Source organism: Protopterus annectens, chromosome 7.part0 (assembly GCF_019279795.1).
Source record: "Protopterus annectens isolate FY-2018-M chromosome 7.part0, PAN1.0, whole genome shotgun sequence".
NCBI lineage: Eukaryota > Metazoa > Chordata > Ceratodontiformes > Protopteridae > Protopterus > Protopterus annectens.
In genome coordinates this window covers 825,469,104-825,496,960 of record NC_056739.1, presented here as the reverse complement: position 1 = coordinate 825,496,960, position 27,857 = coordinate 825,469,104, and the positions used below count along the sequence as shown (strand labels likewise).

Genomic DNA, 27,857 nt, shown 5'->3' with positions numbered 1-27,857 from the left:
AGTCTCTGTAACCCTATACACTATATCTAGTTGCATTTTGTTTTAATGATACTGCCTCACTTAGGCTACTATTTGTAATCTCTTCTTTAAGTATTTTCTTAATTATGTTTTTTCTTTTGTATTTCTCTGTGTGGAGCTTTTCTCCTCGGGCCTCCGCTGAAAAAGGACATGTTGTCCAGTCAGATTATCCTGGTAAACAAATGTAAAATAAATAATATAAATAGTTAGGGGGATGGGCAAGTCCTGTTTCAAGCCACCTAGGAGGCACCCTAATAAGTTCTTTGCCTTGGAGAGCACCTTTATGACTGGTACTCTGGTGATAACAGGGTGTTTTCTTTTTATTTTGGTATCTCCACAGTGGTGACCAGTGGGGAGAGGTGATGGACTGATGTTGTTCTGAATTTATCTGACAGTAGGTTTACAATATCATTAGTGCAGTAACCTTGGTGCCATTTACCACCAGTATGGCACAGTGCTGCATATTTCCTTTCATCTTCCTAACATAGCTGAAGAATTCCTTATGGTTCTCCATAGTTTGGGAGGCTACATTCAACCCAGATTTGGATTTAGTGGTTTTGACTAGACTCCTGATCTGCTTGTTTAGGTTTATGGTTCCGTTTTTGTTATGTTTACTGACTTTGGCCATGGATAGCCTCTGCAGAAGATTATATAGAAATGAGAAATGTACTAATTGATTCTATGAAAGAGTAGCTGATGCCTGGAGTACACTGCCAATTATATTGAAACAAGCAGTAGGTTACATTTTTTAAGAACAACTTGGACACGTATTATGGAGATAACTGTTCTGGTGTACTGGCAGGCAAGAAGGACAATATTGCCCATGCCTGAAATGTTTGTTACTACGTGCACAACTGAAAAATATTTACCCTGTTTCAGAATATTCTCTGAATATCTTACATTGTCTGCATTAATTGATTTTATGACTTGCACCTAAAAACTATCTCTGGATTTGTTGAAAAAAGCAGTCTATAAATGAAGTAGTCTATCTTTAAAATGATCACATAAGTATCTATCCTGAGCTTACTGAGTGAAGTTTTTACTTCACCATTTCACCAGCTGATAGCGGTCAGTTAATGAGCAGTTTCACCAACTAATTAGTCATTTAGTGAGCAAATGTACAGTACAAAATAAAGTCAAGGGTAACCAGTAATGACAGATCAATGAGACCGTAATGGTTGGAGGAAGGTCGTACCAGTTCCACAAAGAGATTTTGGAGACAGTGCCCGAGCAAGTCTCATACTAGTGTGAGAAATGGGTAACCTAGGACTCCAGAAATCTCTTATGGCAATCTGTAAAGAATCTGGGGGCTGGAGATTGGCTCCCCTATGTTTGCTCAAAGCTAGGCAGCTAAGACAGAGTTTCTCCCCAGCACAAGTTCCCCATAACTGACAGTGCAAGTGTGTATATGCTGAGAACACATGGACTAGAGCCTGTCAGTTTGTAAGTAAATACAGTATGTTTATAAAATATCACAAACTGTTTCACAACCACTTTATTATACTAGTTCCAAGATCACCCTGTCTTGGAAAAAAGTAATTAGGTAAAAAAAATTCACTATATCCCTGGGAGCCTGCATTGTCAATGAACACAAAACAAACTAAAATATATGAAAACACATGGCTAATGTTTAAGGAGAGCAAACAGAAATAAACATTGCCAACCTGAAACAATAACTCAAGCAATGGAGTATTTTTTGAGTGTCTTACATCATTTTTGCTGTGTGCACCCCAGCTCTACCAGCCCCTCATCTCACCTCTGTACTAATGCCACTTCTGGCCTGGGCTACAGCAGGTCAGAAAGGCATCCTGCAGGGGCTTACTTTCACTGCTTCAGTTGGGGGATATTTCTTTAATGGCTTAGTTTCCCTTCCTGACCCACTGTGCCCACATTCTTACCTCTGAAGTCTACTCCACTGTATGGACAATGCCTCTCCTTAGGGAGCACCTCAGGTAAGTGTCCTCCCCTGCAGGGCATCAAACAGTAGAGTACTGAGCACCCGACAGTCACCCTTGAGTTCAGAACACTCTTAGCATTTTCTTTCTACACCAGGAACTCGCAGATAAAACTACAACATTTATGTTTGACTGAGTTTGCAGACGACTGCAAATTAGGTGCCATGACTAATTCCCCTACAGGCTCTTACACTTTGATAGAGTCAGCACTTGGTGATCTGGCCATGGGCTTATATTTAAAATAAAAAAATGTAATGTGTTTGCATTTGGGCTAACAAGATTATCCTATGGATTGTTACATAACTGGAGCTTCTCTTCTTATATTCATTGATAAGGAGGTACCATTTGCCTTCAGATATCAAAGTAAGGAAATCTCCTTATATTAGCTAGTTAATTATCAAAAGTATAGCCTTAAATCCAGTGACATCAAAGTCCTCCTGTATGTTTTCTATATTAGGCCAGGCATTTAATGTAACATTTATTTTTATTTTACATTTGTTGACCGGGATAGTAGAACTGGATACATGTCCATTTTCAGCGAGGGCCCAAGGAGAAAAGCTCCAAGATAATAATACACATTGAACATTTAGTAAATGCTAGTTTCAAGCAGATTACAGTTATAAGCAATGCCAACATTTAGCACATATAGTACTAACTTATAGGTTCATAGGTTCATACTAGGCTATCTGCCCTAGGGCATTTATAAGCCTAGCCAGAGTGTGTATGGCTTTTGCCACCCATTTTAAATTAATTTTGCTATGCCCTTTTTCGAGGTTAGTATACTGTGCCTCTGTCTAACAGTGACACAGAAGTGATACCCGGGGTAAACCTATGATCTCCCATCCACTCATCAAGATTCCTCTTGAAGAGAGTCAATGAGGGACTCTGCCTAACCTGGACTGGGATTTTATTCCAGAGTGAAGGGAGCCTCTGGGTTATGAATCTGTCCCTCCAGCATGTCCTATTTATTTCAGTGCTGAGGTTCAAGTCCCTCGAGCGTAGCTCGATGGGATTTGGATTTTCTGAGGTGCAGCATGTCCATTAATTCCGGGTTGGACATGGCTTTATCGTCAGGCACAGATCACCTCTGAGCAGGCGGTATGCCACTGAGTAGAGCTGGAGTTTCTTTAACCGGGCAGCATACGGCATCTGTTTGAGCCCTTGATCCTCTTGGTGAGGTACTTTTGGGGTCTTTCCAGTTGCTGCAGGTGTCTGGTAAGGTACATCCCAAAAGGGGCATTGTACTCAATTATGGGCCTGATGAGGGATGAGTAAAGAGGCACGATGACCTCCCCTGATCTAGATGTGAATCCCTTCATGATTAGGTGGGCTATATAAAATGTTTTTCTAACCACTTTGGCCACGTGGTTGTCAAATGAGAGATTGCTATCAACTTGGGTCCCCAGGTCCTTAATTACTTCCTCTGTACTTAATGGATTACCACCTATGTGGTAATTTGTGGGCACTTTGTTTTTGCCAAAGGGGATGACTATACACTTTTTGGCGTTTAGCTTGAGGCCATGGCTCTGGCACCAGTTGTCTGTTCCTATGAGGCCCTTTTGGAGGATGCTTGTGTCAGCTGGAGAGTCTATTATGGTGCCCAGTTTGCAGTCATCTGCGAACTTGGTCAGTCACAGTCCTTCCATGTTAGCCTGTACCTCCGAGAAATATATACCGAACAAGAGAGGTCCCAGGACTGAGCCTTGTGGGATGCCACTTGTAACTGGTTTGGAGTCTGATATGGCTCCAGCTATTCTAACCATGTGGGTTCTGTCCTTGAGCCAGTTTGCAACCCATCTAGTGACATAGGGGTTTATATTTAAGCTGGTGAGCTTATCTATAATGCCCGAGTGGGGTATTGTATCGAAGGCTTTTGTGAGGTCCAGGTAGGCTGTGTGGACCACCTTCCCCTTGTCAATGGCCTTGGTGACTGTTTCAAAGAAATCGACCAGGTTTAAGAGGCAGGATCTGCCCTTAACAAAGCTGAACTGGGTAGGATCCAGTGTCTGTAGGTCCCCAATATCTTTATTTATAAGGTCCATGATGATCCTTTCCATAGCTTTGCAGACCAAGCTAGTGTGACTTATGGGGCGATAGTTTCCAGGATCCGTTGAGGCACCACCTTTGTGGAGAGGGACCACTGTTGCTGTACGCCACTCTTTGGGTACATATCCTGTAGTAAGGCTGAGATTGAACAGTAGTATTAGGTTTGGGTTTAGCTCTTCTTGGAGTTCATGTAGGACGCAGCCCAGAACACCGTCTGGTCCCATTGATGCTGTGTTTCTTGCTTTGACATCTGAGATGTCAGGGGGGCAGCACTCTGCTGGGATAGATATTAGCCCTTTTGTTGGGGAGGGGGGGGAGAAGTTTGCGCTGAACCTGTCAGCTAGGATGTTGGCAATGTCTGTGGGTTTGGTGTATTTTTTGTCATTTTGGACTAATTCTGAGCATATCTGGGAATTCCCACCCAGGTTCCTAACATAACTAAAGAAAGCCTTGTGATTATCCTTAGTGTCCTGTGCAATTTTTCTCTCAAAGCTGGCCTTAAGATGATTTAATGAGTGGCCGTAGTTTTTTGCTAATACTGATCAGAGATGCCTTCCCTTTTTGGGATTTTGCTCTATCATGTAGTAGCTTCCTCCTTCTATTGTATAGTTTGTTTATGGCTGGGGTCCACCAGACAGGATGTCTGCCTTTGGAGGATTGGGTCTTGGTTTTATTTGGGATTGCATGATCCATGCATTCCTGAAGGTGTTCATAGAATACGTTTATAAAGGATTTTGCGGTCTGGGCCGTATTATCCACAGGCCCGGGGGCTTTGAAGGATTCCACCTTGGTTTTGAGGAGTGTGAAATTTGCTTTAGAGAAGTTTTTCACTGTGGTTTTCTGGGCATGGGGTGGGGTCGGGATGTGAATATCCAGTGAGATTAGTTTATGGTCTGATCTTACCAGTGAGGGATACACTTCTGGTCTGGAGCATAGAGTCCCCATGTTGGTGATGATCAGGTCCAGTATGTTTTCCCCTCTTGTGAGAGTGGTAACAAGTTGTTCCATAGCATTTGAGTTTATAAATTCTAGGAACCTTTGGGCTAGGGTGTTGGAGCTAGAGTAATGCTCCCAGTCTATGGTTGGGTAGTTGAAGTCACCCAATATAATGGTGTTTGGAGAGACCTTCATATTTTTCAGTGTTCTCAGGAAGGTCGAGTGGGGTTCCTGGGTTTGGGAGGGTGGTCTGCAGCAGGCTATAAACTGGAAGGCAGTTTTACCCACTGTTAGTTGCACATGGATAGTCTCTGATGCTTCGTGCTGTGCCACCAACCTGGAGGTGTGGGTATCTTTGACGAATATTGATACTCCCCCTCCTTTTGTGGTTCGGTCCAAGTTTTGGGGCCGAAAAGCATGGTATGAGGTATAACCTGGTAGTGCTGGGGTGCTCTCGAGAGCCTTGAACCAGGTTTCTGTTACTGCACAGATATCGATGTTCTCCATGCTAAGGAGAGTTTTGAGTGCGTGCATCTTGAGGTTTAGACTTCTGGCGTTGAGTAGCATTACTCTTAGTTTCTTATCCCTTGTGATACCTATGGAGGTGGGTTTGTCTTTTGAGCCTTGCCTAAAAAAGGCACTATTGGGGTAGCAAGAGCCTTTGCCAATATCCGAAAGCCCAGGGGTGACAGGTGCAAGCCTTCCCTAGCGAAGCATCGTGGCTTGTCGAGCATGTCATCCCAGGCTGACAGGCATTGGATCCCCTTTGAATGACACCAATACTTAAGCCAATTGTTGAAATTGATAATCTTGTCTTCATACTGTGGCATCATTCTTGGTGAGGGTAAGATGCTACTCAAGGTCAGGGTTATACCGGCCTGGGCTACATGCTCAGAGAGCTCCTCTATGTCTCTTTTCTTGTAGTCCAGGGAGGTACATCATTATACATTATATGTTATTATAAAACACTTTACAAAACCTAACATTATTTTCAAAGTTATATATACATAACATTACATTCAGGTTTAAGACACATTGAGCAGCAGTTATACAATTTACCCTTCCTGAAATGGTGTGCTATAAAAAAGTTAGAAGTATTTGAAGGTAAGGCACCTAAGTAATAGAGAGGTCACTTGTCGGGGTTAGTGCAAGGACTTAACCAATGAGTTTTGAAGTATTTCTTGAGTTTGCTTTTGAATCGATTTAGTGAGGGATCTAGGGTCAAGTCATCTGGGAGTCTGTTCCATGTTTTTCCAACAGAGTTGTCAAACAGAGAGTCCCCAGCTGAGTAGTTGGATTTGTATGTTTGAACTAGGAGTCTAGTGGATGATCGCAGTGGCCAGGAACTGGTGTAGGGGCTGATAATATTTTTTAGTGCAGGTGTATTTTCTGGTTGGTAAAAGGACTTTATGTGCCACTATTAGCTGGTGGAACTGCAGTAGGCTAGGCAGTTCAAGCCATCCTAGGCGATTTAGGTTGTGACAGTGGTGTGTCTGGTAGGCTGTGCCAGTAGCAAATCTGGCAATGTGGTTATAGCAGGATGATAGTTTATTAAGATCTGTTTTGTTTAAGTTGGAGAATAGAGGTGAGGTGTAGAGAAGAGTTGATAGCAGATGGGAATGGGCAATGCAGTTCTAGCAAATGGGGTAAGGAAAGGTTTGATTCTGTAAAGAGAGCCAAGTTTTTTATTAATGGTTTTGATAGTTTGAGTGATATGCGCATTGAACTTCAGGTTATTATCAATTATGACACCCAGTAGTTTAGTTTGGGCTTCTGGGGAGATGATAGTGCCATTCTTAGCATTTATGTTGAAGGATGGCAGGGGGGGTCCTGCATGTGGGGGGAAGAGGAGCAGCTTAGTTTTGTTGGGGTTTAGGATTAGATATTGATTGGAGAGCCATTTTCCACTGTATTGAAGGTATTTTGGGTTAATGTGAATAAAGTAGATGGTGAGGTATCAGAACAAATCAAGGTGGAGTCATCCACATATTGAATGCAGGTAGCATCTGGGATGACTGAATGAAGGTCGTTGATAAAGATGGAGAAAAGAAGGGATCCTAGTATCGAGCCCTGGGGGACTCCTAATGTGATGGATAGGCGAGATGATAGCTTGTCCTGCCATAGGACTGCCTGTTGCCTGCCTGCAGGTAGGATTGAAACCATTGGAGTACATGGTTGTTTAAGGAGAAGCCCTTCAATGTATTTATAAGCATTTTGTGGCCAACCATGTCAAAAGCCTTGGATAGACCTAGAAAGAGTGCTGAGGATAGTTTGTTATTATTGCGGTTGTGGTTAACGACGTTAGAGAAAGAGGAGGGTAGAAGTAGTACTGTGGTGTGGCTTAAAGCCATGCTGAAAGTTGGACAACAGCTTGTTCTGTGTGAGGTAGTGCATGAGCTGTATGTGTACACACTTCTCCATAATTTTAGCTAGAGGTGACAGAATAGCTATGGGTCTAAAGTTTGACAGTTCAGTGGAACTGCTTCCTTTATGAAGAGGTATGACATGGGAGATTTTCCATATAGTGGGTACAGTAGTTTCAGATATAGCTCTATTGATCAAGATTGAGATGGGGTATGCTATGGTGTCAGCAGCCTTTTGCAGATAGTCTGCTGGGAGGAGGTTGGCAGCCAGGGTGGTGGGTCTTAGTTTCTTAAGTAGGGCATGAATAAATTGAGTAGGAACAGGTTGGAAGGTAAAGTATGTTTGGGTACTGGTGACACATTTGATGTATATCTCTCTAAATATGTAACTCAGCTAGAATGATATTGCTGTATTGTAACCAAGAAAAGCAAACAATTGGGTCCTTTAGTTATCCATCTAGATTTAAAAAAGTCACTTTTTTCAGTATTACACTGACTTTTGCATGGAGATCTCGGTCCTACCTTCAGGGTTATGAAATATCTTTACTTATTAGACCTTTCCAACCTCAGCAACACTGGTAATGTTCAGTGTTCTCAGTTTACATTATAATATAAATTGGATGTCTTGCAGGCACAAGTTCATTGCCCAAATGATTCCTTACCTGTGTGCGTGTGTATGTGGGGGAGACATCCTTTGTATGTTAAATGATAAAGCATGTTGCCTTCTTTCTAGTTCCTCTTCTTCTTTCAGCTTTTCCCTGTTAGGGGTCGCCACAGTGGATCACCTGTCTGCTCTTGATTGGCAGTGGAGTTTTATGGTGTTGCGTTGGCAGCCAGCGCCAACCTTCCACAGAAGGCACATGCACCTAGGGCCAATTTAGAGTGTCCAGTCCACCTACAGCATGTCTTTGGGAGGAAACTGGAGCACCTGTAGGAAACCCACATGACCACAGGGACGACATGCAGACTCCACACAGAAGGCACCCCGGCCAAGGATCGAACTGGAGAACCTCTTGCTGTGATGCGACAACGCTAACCGCTGCACCACCGTGGCTGCCCTATGTTGCATTCTTTCTAGTTAAGCCATGATAATTGGATGGATCCACATAAGTGTAGTCATGTGACTAGCAGTATGTCTTTTACCACGAAGGCAGGTAAATCTGCTACTTATACTTCCTAGGGTACATGGCTAGGCTCTGTATGCTCATTCAGACCACCTGTACTAAGTCTATTAACCTATGATCATATTAGCCAATACCTGCTGTAGAAACATTGATTATTTATCCTAGTAAAGCTGTTACAGGGGTTCAATGCTAACATTTCTGGTACATCTTTAGGGATTTTCTTTTGTCTTGATATTTTTTCTGACTCAGCTTCAGCCATCATTGTTGCTGGAGCTACTACCACTGCAGGACAGCCACAGGCCCAGAGTTAGAGTCCAAAGTCATAACCACTACTAGTTAAACTGCACTGGTTGTCACAAGTCAGTAAGCTCTGCTGCTGTGATAATGCCTTTTAAATAAATTAGATTCAGTGTGTATGATCTGCCAGCACCTGAATATCAAAAGAGTTTTACTTAATATTTGTAACAATTTTTCAATGTTTCTCCATAAAATTAAAAAAAAACAACTACTGAGCAGTTCATCGTTTGTTAAAAATCAACCGTTGTGCACTGTAGCAAACTGTGAGAGTCCTGAATATTGATGTTTTATTTATAGTTGTTATTGTTAGTGCTTTACATAGCAGGAGCTAGATATTTAATTTGGCGCAGCTGTGACACCATCCAAAACAAGAATGGGGTTACCAACCTACCTACCTACTGAGACATATATGAAAGTATATCTATGTGCTAGTGAGAGCAGAACTGCTATGGGTAAAGATTGCTCTGTGTTCAGGCATATATAAGCCAATATGCATGTGCACCTTTGAGTGTACAATTGATTTAAGTGGAAATGTTCATTTTTATAACAGCATTTTTACATTTATTTATGCATGTGTACTTATATACTCCAGAAGCAAATTGTAAAAATGCCTTTATGGATATATTTAGTGACTGTCTGATCATTACATGCACATTTTTTGTTTGTTTACATTTTTGACAGTCTATATTTGTTTTAATCTGCTCTGTGTTTATAGGCAAAAAATAGTGTTTAAGTGAGTATGACCTGCTTGTATATCTCTATTACTTTTTAAAATAGATTAACTACTTGCTTTTATGTGGGTTTGTGATATATATCTACAAGTGGTTAGGGTGGGCATATAGTAAAGTGCATCATTAGGGGAATCATTATAGTGGCACTGTATTTCTTTTTTTTTCCATAATAAATTTTTATTGATATATATTTTCAAAATACAATAAAATCACACACATAATTCACTACTATTACTATCAAAACTATATACAATATCTACATGAAATGCTTCCATATAAAAATCATCATTAATCCAAAAAAGAAAACACCAGGGAAGAAAAATAAAGCCAAAACATTTGTAGAAGTACTTTGCGTCCATACATATCATACATGTTTTCAAAACATTGTTTCCTCCACATATACATCCAAACTTTAATATATTCCTAATAACAGTATTATGCTAATATAATGTTAAAAACTTTTTCCCATATTTTCGGGTTATTAATATTTTTGTTACTTTGCTTCAGGAGTAATTTATGTGCTAATACATGCTTTATAGCCACAAGCTTGAAATTATCCCATGATGTCTTGTCTGGTTCTAGCCAATTTGTAGCTATATATAACTTCATCAGCAAAAAAATATTCATACATATTATAGTTTGTGACCTAGAGAGCTCTCTTGGAGGAACATGTAGAATCATAAACTCCCATGATAACGTTGAACTTTGATAACCCATCTTTTGTAGTTGTGTTCTAAGAGAGTTCCAAAGTTTATATATACACTTGCAGCTCCAGAACATATGAAGAAGATCCGCCGTTTGATTTGTGCAATATGGACAAGTTGGAGAATTCCTAGAATTAAATTTATATAACCTAAGACGAATATAATAAGCATTATTCCAAATCATCAACTGCGTATACATCAACTTTTGAAAGGAGACCGATTTTATTGTTAAATCAATTGCTTTTAATACCTGATTATCTGCTACTGTAATTTTGTTTACCCAATACCCTGACAACAGAATTTTATCCTGGAATTTTAAATCTTTAATTAATTTATTTGTTGTTGCTATAAATTTCACCTCCTGTTGGAGAGCCTGCCACAATTCAGAGCATTTATCCACAATTCCGACTACCGGTTTAAAGTTTTCAAAATGACTCAGAGCAAGTTCTCTGATTTGTCTCATGACAACCATATAAATCTTAGGAAGATTCAATTCCTGTCTAACTTGCAAAGCCGATAAATGAAATTTATTAAAAACATCAATCAGAGTCAAATTAACTATTAATGGGAATTTACTAAGATCAATCAACTGATTATTTAGTTTAAAATTGGGATTCCTATGGAAAGGTTGAAAAACCATCATATATTGCAACAAGTCTACTGATTGGAATAAATTTTGCAAAGATGACACATATGTTTTTAAGTGGTCCATAATCCCATACTTTATCAAACTACTTTTATCCAAAAAGGGTAAAGCTTTAGGATTTATGTTCCGATCTAGAATATGCTTGTAATTCAAGACCACCCAAGTTGGTATCCACTTTGTACTAATTACCTCATAATTAGCAATTCTTAAACACCTGTTGGCATTCACAATTAAATAGTATACTTCAAAATTCGGTAACTCAAGTCCTCCTCTACTCTTCGGGGTCATTAATTTCTCATACGATATTCTAGTTTTCTTTGGCTCCCAAATAAATTTAGCTAGATCTTTATAAATTTGTTTAAAAACTGTCTTTGTAATTGATACTTGAGCAGACATAAAGATATACAACATTTGTGGTAATATATTCATTTTCACTATTGATACTTTTGCCAATACCGGTAGTCTTAAATTCCTCCATCTGCCACAATCAGCTACTATTAGTTCCCATACTCATTTAATATTATTACTATAAAAGTCCTTATTATCCGTAGAGAAGCTAATACCCAAATATTTGATATTTTCTTTACATGATATCTTCCCCACCAGGGACATTAATGAAAAAGGTTTAGGGGTTCTTAACGGGAAAATACTAGTTTTCTCCAAATTAATTTTGTAATTAGAGACTTCTGAAAATTCGTTTATAGCATTTAATATCTTTTCACTATCAGAAAGTGGGGTTGTACAATAAATAATAAGATCATCAGCAAATGCCGACATTACTAATTTATTCCTATAAAGTACTGGTGCATTATGATACAGATTTTGCTCAATATATAAAAATAGAGGTTCTAAATAAAGGTTAAACAATAAGGGGGACAATGGGCAACCGTGTACCATTTTTAATCTGTATTCTTTTAGAATAACTCCTATTAATATATAACGTAGTATAAGGATTACTATATAATATTTGTAGTATCTGAATAAATTCCTGTGGCATATTGAAATAAGGCAACACATCAAACAAAAAGTTTATATCCACTCTATCAATTGCTTTCTGAGCATCTATTATAAGGGCATAAATATTAGAGTTGTTTTGTTTAGCATACATCATCATATTATGTAGTGTAAGTGTGTTATCACTAGTTTGTCTGGTTGCCATAAATCCAGCCTGTTCCTTAGAAATTAAATGGATCATAATCTTTTTTAATCTACATGCTATAATGGTAGTTAGAATTTTCATATCCACATTTATTAATGCTATTGGCCGGTAATTGTCCGGGCTTTGGGGGTCTGAATTAGCTGTATGTATAAAGATTATTTTTGATGCATTAAGGTGAGGGTCACTAATTTTATTTCTGATTATGCAGTTAAATACATGAGACAATATTTTACCAAAACTATCAGCAAACTCTTTATAAAATTCAACTGTCAAACCATCAGGACCTGGGGACTTATGTACTTTCATATGCTGAATTACATATACTATTTCCTCTGAAGATATAGGTTTAATCAGGTCACCTTGCAGACTCTCTTCTAATTTTGGAAAATTAATTTTTTGCAAGAATCTTTTATTCTGTTTATGTATAGATCTATCAATTTGACCCTCATAAACCTTGGTATAGATTTTTTTGAAAATATCAATAATATCCTCAGTTTTAGAATACACTGTGTCATTGCATTGTATTTCCGAAATATGTACAGTTGTTTTCGATTGATTTATAATCCTTGCCAATGCTTTTGACGGTATTTGAACATTATTGGCATATTTCACTAAACACCTATGCTCCTGAAGTGTTACTCTACTATTATGCAGCAAGAAGAGATCCCTTTGACATTTCAACATTTCCTTCTCTGTTTGAGCATTAAAATTCTGAATCAGTTCTTTCTCGAGTAGCTTCACTTTTGTTTCTAATTTTTGAATGTCATTGTTTTGCCTTTTCTTATAATATGAGGCTTTTTGCAAAAGAAATCCTCTAATTTGGGATTTAGCTGCTGCCCATTCAATATCAGGAGTATGTTCCTGAAGCTTCATCCTATCTGTTAAACCTTTCAGATATTTTACAATTCCATCGGCACTGTATTTCTGATATGTGAATTTATCAATGTCTGTTTACATGCAAAGAATCACACCCACACACACACACACCCACACACACACACACACACACACACGTGTTTGTATGTGTGTGCATGTGTGTGTGTGTGTGTGTGTGTGTGTGTGTGTGTGTGTGTGTGTGTGTGTGTGTGTGTGTGTGTGTGTGGTTTATAAAGGAATTCTCTTTATTGCTCACCTTAGGGTATCAGCAGAGCTTCAGCGGGGCTTAGCAGCCTTCATGAGGGATTGTAAATACCAATCTAATGCCCTGGAGTCCTAGTACGGACTTATACTAGTCACTTATCTAGACAGACTGTAAATACCAATCTAATGCCCTAAAGTCCTAGTACGGACTTGTACTGGTCACTTTCCTAGAGAGACTGATGGACTGTGGGTGGTGGTACTGGTCTTATGACAGAGGAGCTGCAAGAATGAATAAAGAAAACATGACTTATAAATGTCAGGGGGTCCAGGGAAGTAAATAGTGTGGGAAGTAATAGCCAGGGAATTGTTATGGCTAGGCTTGTATAGGCCCTAGGACCAATAGCCTAGTACCAACCTATGAACCTATGTCTTTAATAAAAGATTTCCAGTACTGAACTACTTAGATGAAAGGACATCACATGGAAATAAGCGCAAAAGATTTGTTCATTATTTTCCATGTTTTGTATTAGCCTACTCTTTAAATGATGAAAGCCTTCCTGTGACATACTACATACAGATCGATATCACAACAACAATAGTGCAATCTGTATCCATTGTCACCTTCTGCAACAACACATAGTAGAACATGAAGACGTCAAACATCAATATTACAGGGTGCAAGAGATGCTGAAATCGCATTGGTTATCAGCAATCTGAAAACCTTTGCCTATAAATATATGTTAATATACTGGTAGATTCTAATTACTGGAATTTCTGAACAAGAGAAATGATTACCCATTGCAAGCATGGCTGTTATTTTTAAACATTAAACACTTGTGTAGTGAGCCAGCATAAAGACTCTTTGAATAAACACAGAGCTAATTATTTAAGTGCTGTTTCCCCTTTTCATTACACCATCTTCAGATAATGTTAATAACTTGAAAATGAAATATTTTTCCATATTTCATTGCATCTTTTTATAGACAGTCCAAGGAAAATCATTGCTATGGACCATTATGTTGTCCAGGTGATTTAACCTGGTCTGAAAATTATAAAAAAATCAGCCTTTACTAAGGAAAATAAGCCTTTACTAAAAGCATTCATAGAATATAGGTTCATAGGTTCATAGGTTCATACTAGGCTATCTGCCCGAGGGCATTTACAAGCCTAGCAGTTTTTTTTGTAGCACGCCACCCCCTTTTAGTATGGGAACTATACCCATTATAGGGAGTCTGTCTGTGATGAATATCCTCCTCCCACGTCCTATTAAGCCGCGGTGTCAGGGTTTAAGTCTCCGCCCTTGTGGCTCTGATGGCAAAGGTCACTCTGAGCAAAGCGTAAGCGACTGAATCTCTCCAGCTCCTGCAAGTGTTGGGTCAGATACATTCCGAATGGGGCATTGTACTCAATCATTGGTCTGATGAGCGATGAGTATAGGGAGACTATGACCTCCTTGATCTAGATGAGGTTAAATATTAGTTTGCAGTAGAGTGTATTATTTCACACTGAGTTTACAAAATCTGTAGCAACCATTCTATATCAGACATTCTCCATATTAAAACTCTGATTAACAAATAAACTTAGAAAGCAGTGAAGGTTGTCTAATATCTATAAAAGCGACATTGCAGAAACATAATTTGCTGTTGACATAAAGGTACTCAAGTAATACTATCAGAGGCTAAGCAATGCTTGGCACTACCTTACTGACCAGAGATGTGCCAATGCCCGGTGCTGAAGGCAAAGGATCATGTTGCCTTTGGAAGGTTGACTAGGACCCAGCTATGCCTGAAATGGATGTTACTTAATAAAATAAATCTGCTGTACAATAATCTGATGCAGAATTGTTCTTCTGTCAGAATACATTTTAGCATGGTAGATAGAGCATTACATCTTTATCACTATTTTTTTATCTTATCTTATTCTTTTAGCTAATTTGGGAAGGTTCATGAATGCAAACTGTTTTAATTTAGTACTTTCATAAGTAAAAACACATTTCCCTATCTCAGCAGGAAAATGAGAAAGTAATTCTATTGCGCAAAACTCCATTTGAATATGAACATTTTTTAAAGTGATTTGTTAGGATTTAGCACTGTGTTGATAAAGTTACTTCTTCTAGCTACATGGTTTCTTTCCAATTGTATCTTAATTTTAATTTATTGTGCATGGGCTAGTTTAAGTGAAATAAATTCATTTCCATTATCCAATATCCTAAGGTAATGCTAGTAGAACTTTGAAGTGACTTAGCACTTGTGAGGACATGGCTCTGTGATTTATATATTTTAGGTGACATCCTTTCAGTGTCTTCCTGCTTTAGATCTGAACTTTCCATTATGATAGATGACAAAAAATATATTTAACTTGAATATGTTTCGTATCTGTCATTGTTCCCATCAATTTCATTTCAGTTATCAAATAACAAAGGTGAACCTGACACTGTAATCCCACCGGAGCTTTAATGTACGTTACTACTTACAAAGGTATGGCCATGTGATTTCATGCATCACACCTGAAGTCCTGTCAACATGTGTATCCAAACATCTGTGTTTTCCATTGCATAAGATTATACAACAAAGTAGATGACTGAAAAGTTTTTTTTCTATTGCTGTCCTTATCTGCATGTATCAATGTCTGAAACTTAAGCTGCTTTATCTGATTATGTCAACAGTGTTCTATCTATGTTTGTAACCTTACTGAAGACTGCATATTATACTTATTCCTAAATGTTTCTGTTGTTCCTAATGTAATTGTACTCTGCTAACTTGGAGCTTTTCTCCCAGGGCCTCCGCTGAAAATGGACATATATCCAGTCGGACCTTCCCAGTAAACAAATATAAAATAAAATAAATAAAATAAAAATAAATAAATTATTGTTAAGTTGATTGATTTAATTCCTTCATTGCTAGAAAAGAAGTAATATAGCATTTTTTTCAATGGTTGTAAGATTAAATTTGATAAACAGTGAAATAAAACTGAATCATCAACACAATTTTCCAGATATGAATAATGTAGGGAAATAACAGACATGATTGTGATCCAGTAGTAACTTATGCTGATTGCAGAGGGGGAAACAGGGAGCCATAGCCTTGACATTATAGGTTATAAATACATCTGCTGAATGAAATGATACAATATGTCTGTATATATATTTTGGTAGTCTTTGTATGTGCTTGTGTGTAATGACATAAAATTGTGAATGTATTTTAATGTGTGGATGGGTGAGTACGTTTAAGGGATTTTGATATGACATTGTTGGTTTTTCAGGAAGTTTTGCTTTCTCTTTTCATTACTTTTGTGCAATCTTTGAGTTGGTGTATGTATATAAATATATATATATTTATATACACACACACACACACACACACACACACACACACACACACACGCATATATATATATATATATATATATATATATATATAAATTCACATTTTGTATTGTGCTATACAGAGAAGTAGTCTTTCATGTGTGTGGCTTTTCAGGTAGTGTAAAAAAAGATAATGTGGAATAGAAATGTCTTTGTTCAGTATTTATATTTCCTAGATAGAGACAGATGAAATTTATCAGATTCAAGGCACCCTGGAGGACTGCACATCTCACTACTGAAAGTCAGACACTGAGACCCCTGTCAGTCACACTGTCTTTTTAGCCACTGACTGAGTACCAACATTTTGCCTTGATATTCAAGTGCCTTGCAAGAAAAGCATTTTACCTATGGCTAAGATGTTTAATAATCCTATTATATCTTATTGCACATTCAAGAAGAAGGACATTTTTAAATTGTTCAGTTCAACACGAGAGATGCAAAGTCATAATTGCCCTAAATTATCGGGTACTTTTTCCTGTGTTTTACCAGCACCATTATCCAGAATCATCAGACACTGTATCACCAAAATACTTAAAAAAACTGTATTCAGAGTTCAACTGATCCAGTCACAGATATTCCGGTAGATGGCTGAAAGACAGTTGGGTCCCAAGAGGTTGGAGGTAAGCTTTGCACATTCCTCAGCATAAGAGAGGGCAAAATAGCATGTTAGACAACTACAAGCCAGCCAGCCTACCATCTGTAGTTGACAACCTCTTGGAAAGGAGTGTTAAGACAAGCTTGAGCAACTTACTGTAATCAAACAATTGCCAGAGGGAAAAAAAAGATTTAAAGAGATCCTGTCAAACCAAACTCATGCAATTCATGGAATGAATGGCTAAGAATGGGGATAGTGGCAACTTGGGTGTCTTAATGCAATGGTATATCAGAAAGATCTTTCACTGCATACCACATAAAAGACTTTGTGGAAAATTTAAGTGGGCTAAGAGTGGGGTACAGAATTTGCAAATGGATGGAGAGGTGGTAGAAGACCAGAAAAGAGAGGTCAATGGTGAGTAAACAGAGATGTCAAGAAAAAACGTTAAAACATTAGGTAACCAGTGGTGCACTGCAGAGATCAGATCTGGGGCCCACTTTGTTTGCTACATGTACCTATCAGGTATAATAAAGGAATGGCAGACAAAATGGTCATCTTCTTGAATGATGCCATAAATTTGGGCTGTGGACTAGAGAAGAATAAAGAACGAGCATTACAAGGCATTAGATTAGGCTGATGGAACTGTCACAGATGGCCAACTTAGCTTCAGTCTGAATATTTGCATAGGGAAAGTCAGTCTTTATATTATTTATACTTGGGGGTCATGGTAAAGGTCTAGAAACAGGTCACGAAAAATACATGTAAGTAATGGGTACTGGAGGAATGATCAGGATGTGTTTTATAAGCTGCTTCAGTAACAACTCCAGGTGATACCCAGCTAGATAAGATTACTATGTCCATTTATCAAAACCTCACAGAAAGTAGAATAAAGTTCTAAAAAAAAAATCTAAAAAATACGTACAGAGGAAGCCAGCAGAGATGGTAATGGAACTTTGAGGGGGAAACATGCAAAGAAAGACAAGCAGTCTTATGGAGAAATACAGTGTGCAGATCAAAGACACTGTGATGCCCTTTAACAAATAGTCAGAGACAGACAGTAATGCCCAGAATAACATACCCCTAACATAACCTCAAGAAACGTCATAACTAACCTTCCCCCTGCTAATAAATACCCATGATACAAAGGGACACAATTGGGTTGGATTGCATGGTTAAGCTTATAAAGGCCCTCATGGTTGATAGCCTACTATATAACTGTGAACCTATAAATCTTTGCCTGTGATAGAATTACCTTTAGTTTCCTGATTAGAATCATACTATTTTGATTTAAGATTATCCTGCCTAGAACTTTATCAAGTTCTACTATTGTAATGGTACTAAACACAAAGGTATTGAAACGCAATCATTAAAGGCCATCTCAGCTGTCAGGCATGCAAATAAGAAATGAGTACCTAATGGGCATGTCATTGATTTATAATTGTCCTTACTTGGCACATAAACAATCATTTACTCCTCTCAATGTTTATCACTCAAGCAAACTTAACGTATACATACTGGTGCCTAGGAATCTAGACTTGAAAAGAATGCAGTAGGTCAATGCATTACTGGCCTTCTGCAGTTATTATTCTATTGAAATTGGATGTATAAGGAGCAGTACAAAGTTGTAAGGAACAATCAAGGCAGTCAGGGGTATCCTGAACTTATCAAAGTCTATTAAAGGTATGCAATAATTTCTGCAGTTCGGACAAAATAGTTCCCACTCAAATAAATAATGTATTTCTGGTATTATAGTATTCAGTTCTCAAGTGACTATGCTTTGTCAGTTAATATAATGTAAAGAGCGATATATAATAGAGTGGTCAAATAATAATTGTAACTTTATGAAATAAACAAAATACAGACTTTGTTTAGCACTCAACTGGCCAAGTTACTCCTTTTCAGGACTGCTTCTGGAGCACTGTCTGGTCAAGTTACTCCTTTTGACGACTGTTTCTGGAGTACTGTCTGGTCAAGTTACTCCTTTTCAGGATTGGTTATGGAGTACTGTCTGGTCAAGTTACTCCTTTGCAAGACTGGTTCTGGAGTACTGTCTGGTCAGGTTATTCCTTTTCAGGATTGGTTCTGGAGTACTGTCTGGTCAAGTTACTCCTTTTCTGTCTGGTCAAGTTACTCCTTTTCAGGATAGGTTCTGGAGTACTGTCTGGTCAGGTTACTCCTTTTCAGGATTGGTTCCGGAGCACTGTCTGGTCAACTTACTTGCTCAAGAGTCATGCAGTAGGGAAACAGATGTGGAAGGATTGAAACCCTCTATGCCTAATGACAAGACATAGCTCTTTAACAGCTTAGAGCCTCCCTCTTCTATGCTAACTGCCTGACTGTTCCTCACCTCTGCTAACTTAGTTTGAGAAAGTTCTAGTTTCTAAAGAGCAGCGTTAAGCATTAACATTAATTTGTGCACATTTTCATGTTTAGATGAATGCAAATCTATCAGATTTGCTAGTGCCACTCATTACATTACTGTATTAATAGAACTAATGAGGGCTTTACTGAATTTGTCTTTCATCATGAATCTGCCCTTTGCCTTTTGCTCAGAAAGCATAGAAAGTTTTTGAAAAATTAGGCTTCAAAGCAGAATTACAGAATTATAGAATATACCAGCATTCTCAAAAATGAACTTTAAATGAACAACCACTAAGGTTCACTAGGTGCAGAGGGATGGGTAAGTAAAGTATTTCTTTTCATGGTTAACCATCAGCAGGGTGAAGGAACAGTGGACATTGCCAGAGTTTAGAGTGTATTTCACTGGGGTGCACTTTAGAAAGGGCCACCATACAGAGTCATATCAGCATTTATTGCCATTGGTCAAACCACTGCTTAACTACAGTTATCAGCTTTGGAGGCCATTCAGAGAGAAAGAAATTCCTCTGGCTAACAAGATGAAGTGGCAGTAAAGCACAGTGTTCAGTAAAATTAATGAATTGACTATGACAGAAGGCTAAGTATGCAAGTCTGTGCATTTCAGAAAAGGGAGAGAAAGAGATGATACTATACCGGTTCAAATAATATGCTGGTAAGTGAAGTTCTGAATCATGGAGCAAAGTATGGTGAAAAGGGTTTAAGTAGCAATCAGAGAGATTCCACATCAGATTAGATCTGAGGAAGTTCTACTTCACTGAGAGAGTAGTGAACTCCTGAAATAGGCTGCTGCAACAAACACTATAACAAATATTGCTTGAGGGTTGCAAGGCAAAATAGGATATGTGGGGAGAAGAGGAGGACAATATCTAATCTAAAATATAAGCTATAAAGCTGAGCTCTCTAGAGTGAAGCTGCATTACTGTTCTCCTGACAATCATATGGCTGTATTTAGCAATGAGGATAAACATGTATTATATAGCAAAACACCACAGTGTAATGCATTCATTAGATGTTAATATGTGTGGCAGCTTCCCTGATTGTTTCAGAATTAAGTAAATTATTGCCAGAAGTACTATCTTCTCATGTGCAGGAACACAAGAGCCAGGTACTTGTATTACCATATACAGGACTGCGAACTGGGAATCCATAATATGTGTCACGTTAGAGCACTAAATGAGATGCTGAGCAATAAGTAGTGGGACGTTTATTACATGTTCTCTGATTTGCACTGCTGCTGGTCCTCCTTTTGCATTCAGTCTGGATGATTCTCCTCTTTCAACTTCCCTAAGATTATTCCTTTATTTATTATCAGAAAGGCTAGATGTGAACACTAGCAGGACTTAATGATTGCATTGACAGAGCCCAAAACCAGAGACACAAATATGTCGCACGGTGATGCATACTGACAGAACTGCGGCATGTCTCGGGTTATCTTGTATCGACCCACAATGTAAAGCACACTGCATTATTGTGTTTGCAAGTCTTCATTAAGCAGACGCAGATTCATGAAACTTAGCTAGCAATGACTGCATATTTCCACAGCCTCTCATTTCTACACAGGCAAAACAAAAAGCATTTGCACTATACAGTACATAGCTCCCTTCTGGAGAAAAATATTCAGATTGGCATCATTTCTTGCTATGCCTTTGCAGATTCTGTGATCACTGCCATTAGAAACGTTATGTATAATGATCGGATTCATCATATGGACTTGTACTAATCACGTCTCGCTTTTATAAAACAGTTAAGATACCAAGATATATTTTGCAACTAGAATGTTTGTATCCTCGTCATCATCATTCACTTTAAATAATTATTTGGGATGATCTTGTAAGCCTTGCATTAAAAAAGTAACTAGATTTAGTCAATGTAGGGTGTTGACACCTGTGTGTTTGTATATAAACAGCAATGGGTTGTCAGAGAAGTCTAGCCATGTTGCTTTGGGATAGTATTGCCATGTTTGCTTGTCATATTGTATTGTATTGTATTGTGTTTGTTTATTTATTTATTTATTTATTCGTTCATTTATTTATTTATTTATTTATTTATTTATTCATATATTTATTTTGTTGGCTGATTTTATTTTAGGTTATATCTGACCCATAAGGTCATACCACATTGCAATTGTGTTGTCACAGGACTGCACAGACATTTTGGCTTGTTTATTTCCTATCACTTTTTAGTTTCATATTCTAGTCACAGAGAAGTTTGTCTGATTCTTGAAGTACAATGATCTGATTCTAGTCTATTTGGTGTTGACTACTGTTGTTATACTGACCAATATTGATTTTAAGTTCCTCAAATCTAAATGCTATAATCACGACTTTTTAAGCTTTTGCTTGCTTATTTCTTTTTTTAGATGAATGTGATGAAATCAGAGTAAGATTTATGGAATAAATATGGTAAATCCTCTTTCAGCTTGTGCCACCTGGGCTTTGACATCTGTTAATACTGCATCTGTTGTGCAAGCTGGAATGATTAAGTAAAAAAAAAATCACTGGGTGAAAAATTATTGTAAGCCTACAGCTTCCTTTGTACTTTCTACACAGCAAGCACCCAGCACTTCCTGTCAAACATATTGTAACATGGAAGCAAAATGAATATTATAAGGAAAAAATGCTAATTTCTTGCTCTGTGTATAAGAGATTAGCCAAATACCTACCAGACAGTTGTTAAGCCTCCAGCCATTAAATGGTACCTTTAAAATGTCCCCATGTATTCATGCAGCAGTTCTTACTTTGAGGAGACTAAAGTTCCTGCATAGGAAATAAAAATGCATGTCAGCACCTTATTTTAACATTCAACCTGAGAAAGAGTATTTGTTTACCAGCTAGGGTGCATCATATATATCATTATGACAGAATATGATTTATACACAGCTTCATCAGATATTCTAGACTGATACCTGGATTTTTTAACCTTATGTGACTTAATTTTTGTCTTAAGAAGTAGCTCTTTCTGTTAATTCCTCGTCATCAAAAATGGACAGAATTATACAAGCCTACTAGTGAATAAAACATAGATATTTTTTTCTTCTTTCTGCACGCTTACTGACTTCATTATGATCCAGTTATTTAAGGAGCACATTTTGCATTTTCACAGCTGCCTGCATGCCCTATCTGTTTTATAACTAAGAGTGGTTGGTCTGTCATGAGTAAAGTCAGAATAATAAAGAGAGCAAAACAGTCTTCATATCCAAAGAGGTGGGTTGCACAGTAGCACAGCAGATAGCATTGCCACCTCACAGCAAGAGGTTCGCCAGTTTGATTCTCTGCTGGGGTGCCTCCAGTGTAGGTTTGTAGGTCTCTTCCCTGTGTTTGCAAGAGCTTCCTTCGGGTACTCCAGTTTCCTCCCATATTCCAAAGACATGCACTAGGTGGATTGGACACTCCAAATTGGCCATAGGTGTGAGTGTGCAGGTGAGCGTGGTGTGAAAGAATACTGCAACAGGGCTAGCCACCCAACTGTGTAAACCTTGGCTCTAGATTATTGCCACTGTTGAAGTGGCACCCCAACCCTATGTGCAACAATGGGGTAAAAAGGGGTTGTGAATAGATAGATGAATTTAAAGCTATGAGTTTGTCATAGGAATGTGTCAGCTTGTATGACTTTGAATGCACTTTACCACACCCTGCATTTACACTATGGCTGCTATGTGATACCACTAGATTTCTGAATTGCTTCGTAGACTATGTACCTTCCACAATTTTTTATGTTTTTACTGCATTTATATTGTGCCTATTATAGATGTTTGCTTTGTACCAGAGGTTAACTTCAGTTGTTTGTTTATTTTGCTAAACAGCAGATTCATTTCTCACATTATAATCTATCTTTATTGGGCAAATAGAGTAAAAAAAATCTCCAACATATATACCTACAGCATTACATTTTATTCAGTTTAAAACTAAAGCCCCAGGATATAGCAAAATCATCCAGACATGCATTTCAAACAAAATGAAAATAAATAATTTGCAAGACTAACAGTGATGCGGTTCCCACAGTGAAGATTCTAAAGTATTTACTCCCCTCCACCTCACCACTTCAACTGCTTGAAAAAAAAAACATTTTTTTTTATTTTAGATTTTCAGTATATATATATATATATATATATATATATATATATATATATATATATATATATATATATATATATATACCCTTCCCTGTTAAAGGGATAGTAGCATTATTTCTTGCTGCATTCTGAGAAATTTGATTTTCTGTTTCTCATGCTAATACTAGGAACGCCAATTTTAGAATTCTACTTGATAGAATTTTAATTCCCTCATTGATGCTACATAGAAGTTGTGGCATTTTGTTGTATCTTTGAGGACCATGAGTGCAACCTCTAGGAACAGTGAGAAATGAAGTACAAGCACAGGGCTAACTCTGAAATTGCTATATGTTGAAGTATTATTTCTTCACCTATAGGTACAGTGGACTCAAGGTCGGTATATTTAAATAGTAATGACACTGTGAAGAATGCAGACCTCCCCCACTGCTGGGGGTGCAGGAAGAAAGATGTAACAGCAAGTTTTGTACTTTGCTTTTATGTTTAACGCTTTTTAGGTTTATCATCAAGTCCTGTACTTCACTTTTATATTTCAAGGATCACACACACATTTTGGGACACATAAAAATGTAGAAATACTCCTGGAGAACCACAAAAAACAAAAAAACAAACTGAAAGATGCAGAAGAACAGTGAAATCCACACGATGTTAGCATAACAAAAACTTTTAATCCACGCTTTCATAACCAAACTTCTTCAGAATAAAATGTACATTCTCAACATCACATTTAAAAACAGTTTTGAAATACCTCTGCACCAATAAACACATTGTTCTACTTAAACAATTATACAATTAATCAATAAAATTTCAAGGCTCAGGAAGTTATTTCCTTATATAGACTCTATGATTTTCAAAAAACATTTAATGTTGACAGCATTATTTATACCAGTTTTTTTTAATCTGAGTTTAATCTGATTTGCCATAAAGCCTCCTTTTGTTCAAGATTTGTTTTGAAATCGCCACTCCTAAAATCATGATTTCCTTGCTCCAGCACAGAAAACAAAAATTTTTTGTACATAGGATAGATGATAGTATGCTTATAAAAAACATTTGTCTTGTCTTGTTTTCTAATATTGTAATAATGTTCTTTTATTCTGGTGCATAAGGCTCTTGTAGTCATATCAATGTAGAATGCACTACAATATGCACACATGCCAATGTATACAACTCCTTTGCTCTTACAGTTAAAATGCCCTGGAACTTTTAAAGTATAAGGCAAATGTTCTAAATTAACTAAGGTACCTTCAGAAATGTATCTACATATGTTACAGTTTCCACACTTATACATACCCCATCTTTTCTGTGTGATGTTAGAGCAATATGCAAATTTGTTTCTCTCTCTTTCTAAAATATTTTTTATGTTGTTTTGATTTTTGTATACAAATCTTGGTTGGGTCCCCACTATAGATTGTAAGTCTTACTAAGTAACAGTTACTTGCATTATACCAGCATGCACCCTCGTTATATGAAGAATAACATTCCCAAAGGACAGCTCATAAGATCTAGTCGAATGACAAGTGAAATGGATGACTTTCTGAAGGAAATAGAATTTATTACTACCTTGTTTGTTGAAAGAGGGTATAGTAAGATCCTGTTGAAAGAGCAGGCTGACTATGTTACATAGAATAGGGACAGTCTCTTTCCAGCCATCCTTGAGCATGGGATTTCCAACATCAATACAAAACAGAGCCATGACATTAACACATCTGATGTTGGTATTTTTTTTTGCTTGGACATGACAGTAGACAGTGGTATTATCACAAATATTATTTCTGACAAATGGAAAATTTTAGAGGGAAACAAAAACTTACAATCTATAGTGGGGACCCAACAAAGGTCCAACCAAAAAGGAGGCTTTATGGCAAATCAGATTAAATTCAGATAAAAAAAAACTTGGTATAAATAATGCTGTCAACATAAATGTTTTTTTGAAAATCATAGAGTCTATATAAGGAAATAACTTCCTGAACCTTGAAATTGTATTGATTAATTGTATAATTGTTTAAGTAGAAGAATGTATTTATTGGTGCAGAGGTATTTCAAAACTGTTTTTAAATGTGATGTTGAGAATGTACATTTTATTCTGAAGAAGTTTGGTTATGAAAGCGTGGATTAAAAGTTTTTATTATGCTAACATTGTGTGGATTTCATTCTGTTCTTCTGCATCTTCCAGTTTGTTTGTTTTTTTATTTTGGGACACATATTGGAGTCTCTCAAAATTCTGACAGGGATCCAGATGGTGCAAGTAAGTAGTACGTATATAAAATTTAAGCATTTTTCTATGAATTTTGCTATTTTGCTATTTTGTAAATTATATAGTGCTTTTTTTATATTGCATGCATATAATTTAAATCACACTCACTTTGTGCATTGTAATTACTCATGCTTTCGCTAAATCTTTCCATCATGTATATACTTTTTGACACTGGATGTACAGATTTCATATATCATATTCAAAAAACAAACTCCAAAAGAAAACAGTGCAATGACGACAAACCCAATTAAAACTTTAAAAACTATGGCTGAGAAGAACAGAACTGTACCAATAAAATTTCAGATTTTAATAAATAATTCAGATTAATTCAGATAAGCACTTTCATCTGAAGAAGTCTATATTGTATAGACAAAAGCACTTATCTGAATTAATCTGTTTTATTTATTAAAGTGTGAAATTTTATTGGTACAGTTCCATTCTTGTCAGCCATAGCTTTTTTAAGTTTTACTTGGGTTAATCATATTAAAAGAACACCGAACATTTGTTTGTTGCACTGTTAACTTTAGGGATGTCTGCTTTCAGAAGTTAAAATATCATAGAAATGGAACATAGTCTTCATGGCCTTTGACCTGCTCCTTTGGTCTACTGAAGGCAACACTGTAATGTATGTACTATGACCTCAAAAAACACCGCAAGCATACCTGTCAGCTGTCCACATTTCTGCCTTGTACTTTTGGTCTGTTCATTAAATAATGACAGACATTTCAGTTTCAGTCTTCATATCCTTCACAAAATACATGCTAACAAAAGACCTGTTATTCTAGCAACTGTATAAGTTTTTAAGAGCAATAGCTAACATCGGTTTACTATCATTTGTCCAATCGCACCTTGTGTGAGTTATCGGTTGAGCGAACCAAATGAGCAGAAAAAACAAAAATGACTGACACAAATGTTGAACATGGAAGTAGAAAATGTCAAATTCGACATATTTCCAACATTAACCACACTTCCGCAAGTTGTACTACTCTACTACACACAGCAAAGAATGGTTTTGCAGGGGGGCAAGCCCCACACACCCCCTGCTACTCATATATATATATATATATATATATATATATATATATATATATATATATATATATATATATATATATATATATATATATATATATAAATATATACAAACTCCAAGATGTAAAGGGTATCCCCACTATAGTGCGATCTGTATTAAAATGTTAAAATTCATAACAGCAAATGCTATAGTGCATTTGCTGCTGTGTATTTTAACATTTTTCTTTCATTCTTTCCTAAAGTCGGATTGGGCGTTCGGACTTACATAAATCGAACAAAGTCCGATCACCCATTTGATAGTAAACCCTAACATCTTTCCCTAAGTGTGGGCTTTTGAGATCCCCCCATTTGTTTCTTGGCTTTGTCCAGATTTCTGGATCTAAGAGGAGAAGAGATATGACCACAAGAAGCTTATTAGTAAGCACCTCAGTTCTAGGTCTGCTACAGATTACCAGTGCAAAATAAACCAAAAGAAGGACCAATCCTTTTTGCTGAATATTTCACTTGTGAATGAAGGGAAACCAGAGATCTCCATGCATTGGTAGGGAGGCCACCCTGATCTCAAAACTAAATATAGATTTTTTCAAAGGTTGTAGCACCTTGGGAAGAGCAAGAGGTGCTTTCTCCAGTAAATGTTGTGGCCAAATGGGTTTTTAGAATCCTGTTTTGTATAACCTTACATTAGGCAATGTGATGCTGTTTTACCTCTTAACTTTTTTGTGTTTAATTACTGTGACAACTGAAACACATTAGTTTGTATACCATATCAAAGCACAGTGAATACAGAGCTGTTTACATTTGTCTGGTATAAGCACCTGGGTATCAGTAATTCAAAGCCTTTAAGGATTATGGACAGCTAACCCAAACTGGTATGAAAAGTATTGTATTTGTTATAATCAAACATGAAGTAAGGAAAAACCACTGACTTAGACATTTTGTTAATTAAGGGTGAGGAACAAGAAATTCATATCCAGCAATATCAGCTACTAATACAGTAATCATTTTTAGTTACTGGTGGAACAAATTTTGTTCCACTTTATTTAGTAAGAAGAAAGACTGTGGCATTTGTCATGCTGCCAGCCCAAGTATCTGGAATTTTGGAAAT

General features: G+C 37.2%; 1 protein-coding gene and 1 long non-coding RNA gene across 4 annotated transcripts in view; one reads left to right on the top strand and one right to left on the bottom strand.

The window, feature by feature from the left end:
- Positions 1-27,857, top strand: part of LOC122806720 (CUGBP Elav-like family member 4) — a 1,919,882-nt gene that overhangs the window by 1,154,522 nt on the left and 737,503 nt on the right. The gene's annotated exons all lie outside the window — the stretch shown is intronic.
- LOC122806721 overlaps positions 1-27,857 on the bottom strand; it is a 145,742-nt gene that overhangs the window by 99,170 nt on the left and 18,715 nt on the right. Inside the window, exon 2 of the long non-coding RNA XR_006365545.1 lies at positions 22,060-22,153. This is a non-coding gene — a long non-coding RNA (uncharacterized LOC122806721). The remainder of the gene's footprint in view (positions 1-22,059; positions 22,154-27,857) is intronic.